We start from the raw sequence: 3,693 nt of genomic DNA on the forward strand, positions 1-3,693 counted from the left end.
ACTAGAACTATTGGACATTTTAGAGTCATCCACCCCAAGAAATTGGAATACACAATCTACTCAAGTCCACATGGGTCATTCTCAAGGATAGACAATATGTAGGGCACAAAGACAGCATCAGCAAATTCAAAAGCACTGAAATCATCCCAAGCATCTTCTCAGACCACAGTGGAATTAAACTAACACTTAACAATCAGCAAAAGATAGTAATAGTCCCAAAATGTGGAAGCTCAACAGCACACTACTTAACAACTACTATGTCATAGAGGGAATAAAGGAAGAAATCAAATTTTTTTGAGAGTTCAATGAAAATGGAGACACAAGCTATCAAAATATTTGGGACACAGCTAAGGCATTACTGTGAGGGAACTTCATAGCCATACAAGTACACATTAGGAAACAAGAAAAAGCACAGATAAACAGTCTGATAACACATATTAAAGACCTAGAAAAAGAAGGACAAAGGAACCCTAAAGCAAGCAGAAGGACAGAAATAACTAAAGTTGGGGCAGAAATAAATAACATTAAATATAAGGAAACCAGACAAAAGATCAACAAATGTAAATATTGGTTCTTTGAAAGAGTGAGCAAAAGCAACAAACCTTTAGCCAGACTCACAAAACCAAAAAAAAGAGAAGAACCAAATAAATCATATTATAACTAAAAGAGGATATATCACAACACACACTGCAGAAATTCAACATATCATAAAAGGCTTCTATGAACAATTATATGCCACCAAACTAGAGAACCTGGAAAAAAAAGGACGATTTCCTAGATTCCTACGAACTTCCAAAATTAAATAAAGAGGAACTAGATAATATCAACAGGCCCATCACAATTCATGAAATTGAAGCAGTTATCAAAAACCTTCCTAAGAATAAAAGTCATGGACCAGATGGTTTCACAAGAAAATTCTGCAAAACCTTCAAAAAAGAACGAACTCCCTACTTTTAAAGGTCTTCCAAAAGATTGAAGACACTGGAATACTCCCTTCTAGCTGCTATGAAGCCAACATCACTCTGATACCAAAAACAGACAGGGACACAACAAAAAAAGAAAACTATAGACCAATATCTCTGATTAACATAGATGCTAAAATATTGAACAAATTTCTAGCCAACCAGATAACAGCAGTACATTAAAAAATTGTTCATCATGACAAAGTGGGGTTTATCCCAAAGATTCAAGTAAATAAATCATTGCAATCCATGACATCAATAAAAGCAAGACCAAAAACCACATGATCATATCAATAGATGCAGAGAAAACCTTTGACAAAATCCAACATCCCTTTATGATCAAAACACTACAAAAATGGAAATACATGGAAATTCCTCAAGAACGTAGAGTCTATATGTAGCAAACCTATAGCCAACTTCATACTCAATGATGAAAAACTGGAAGCATTTCCCCTCAGATCAGGTACTAGACAGGGCTGTCCACTATCACTATTACTATTCAACATAGTGTTGGAAGTTCTTGCCATAGCAATCAGGCAGGAGCAAGGATTTAAAGGGATACAGACTGGAAAGGAAGAAGTCAAACTCTCCCTATTTGTGGATGACATGATAGTAGACATAGAAAAACCTAAGGAATCCACCAAGAAGCTTTTGGATATCACAACACAGTACAGTAAGGAGTCAGGCTACAAAATTAACATTCAAAAGTCAGTGGCATTCCTCTGTGCAAACACTAAGTTAGAAGAAGAAGAAATCCAGAAATCAATTCTTTTTACTATAGCAACAAAAACAATGAATTATCTAGGAATAAACCTAACTAAAGAAGTGAAAGACTTGTATACTCAAAATTATGAGTCACTACTCAAGGAAATAGAAAGAGACACAAAGAAGTGGAAGGATATTTCATATGCATAGGTTGGAAGAATTAACATCATTAGAATGAGTATACTACCCAGAGCCATATACAAACTTAATGCTATCCCCATCAAGATCCCAAACATTTGTTTTAGGAGAATAGAACAAATGCTACAAATATTTATCTGGAACCAGAAAAGACCTAGAATTGCCAAAACAATCTTGAGAAGAAAGAACAGAACTGGAAGCATCATACTCCCAGATCTCAAATTGTATTACAGGGCCATTGTCATCAAAACTGCTTGGCACTGGAACACGAATAGACACACTGACCAGTGGAATAAAACTGAAAGCCTGGAAGTAAGCCCTCACACCTATGGACATCAAATCTTTGACAAAGGTGCCCAGACTATTAAATGGGGAAAGCAGAGTCTCTTCAACAAATGGTATTGGGAAAAGTGGGTTGAAATATGCAGAATAATGAAACTGAACCGCTGTATTTCACCAAATACAAAAGTAAATTGCAAGTGGATCAAGTTCCTTAGACCACAAACTATCAGATACTTAGAGGGAAATATTGGCAGAACTCTTTTCTGCATAAATTTTAAAGACATCTTCAATGAAATGAATCTAATTACAAAGAAGACTAAGGCAAGCATAAACCTATGGGACTACATCAAATTAAAAAAGCTTCTTCACAGCAAAAGAAACCACTACCCAAACCAAGAGACTCCTCACAGAATGGGAGATCTTTACATATCATACGTCAGACTAGAGGCTAACAAAAAAAATATATATATATATATATAAAGGGCTTGCCAAACTCAACCACAAGAAAACAAATAAACCCATCCAGAAATGAGGAGAGGACATGGACAGAATATTCACCACAGAAGAGATTCAAAAGGCAGAGAAACACATGAAAAATTCCCCAAGTCTTTGATTTTCAGAGAAATGCAAATAAAGACAACAATGAGATACCACTTGAGTCCTGTGAGAATATCATACATCAGAAAAGGTAGCATCAGCAAATGCTGGAGAGGTAGTGGGGTCAAAGGAACTGTCCTGCACTGCTAGTGGGACTGTAAATTAGTCCAGCCTCTGTGAAGAACAGTCTGGAGAACTCTCAGAAGGCTAGAAACTGACCTACCCTATAACCCTGCAATTCCTCTCCTGGGGATATATCCTATGTAACACAGCACACCCATCCAGAAAGATCAGTGTACACATATGTTCTTAGCAGCACAATTTGTAATAGCCAAAACCTGGAAGCAACCTAGGTATCCAACAACAGATGAGTACCTGAGCAATTTGTGGTATATATGCACAATGGAATACTACTCAACTATTAAAAACGGTGATTATACCATTTTCAGCTGATTTTGGATGGAGCTTGAAGAAATCATGTTAAGTGAAATAAGTCAGAAACAGAAGGATGAATATGGGATGATCTCACTCTCAAGCAGAAGTTGAAAAACAAGATCAGAAGAGAACACAAGTAGAACCTGAACTGGAATTGGCGTACTGCATTTAAGTAAAAGACTCGGTTGGGTGTGTGTGTGGGAGGGGGAGAATACAAGTCCAAAAAGGATGGCAGAGGACCTTTTAGGGTTGTATTGTTATGTGGAAAACTGGGAAATGTTATACATGTACAAATTATTATATTTACTGTTGAATGTAAAACATTAATTCCCAAATAAATAAATTTTTAAAAAGTAATTGATGAAGCAGGAAGAGAGCCAAATGGTTTTCTTTTCTTTATTTTTTGAATATATATTATTATTTATTTATTTTTATTGATTTAATAATGATCTACAAGACCGTATGCGAAGAGGGTACAATGCCACTCAATTTCCACCACCAGTGTTCTGTATTC

Source organism: Erinaceus europaeus, chromosome 3 (genome assembly GCF_950295315.1).
Source record: "Erinaceus europaeus chromosome 3, mEriEur2.1, whole genome shotgun sequence".
NCBI lineage: Eukaryota > Metazoa > Chordata > Mammalia > Eulipotyphla > Erinaceidae > Erinaceus > Erinaceus europaeus.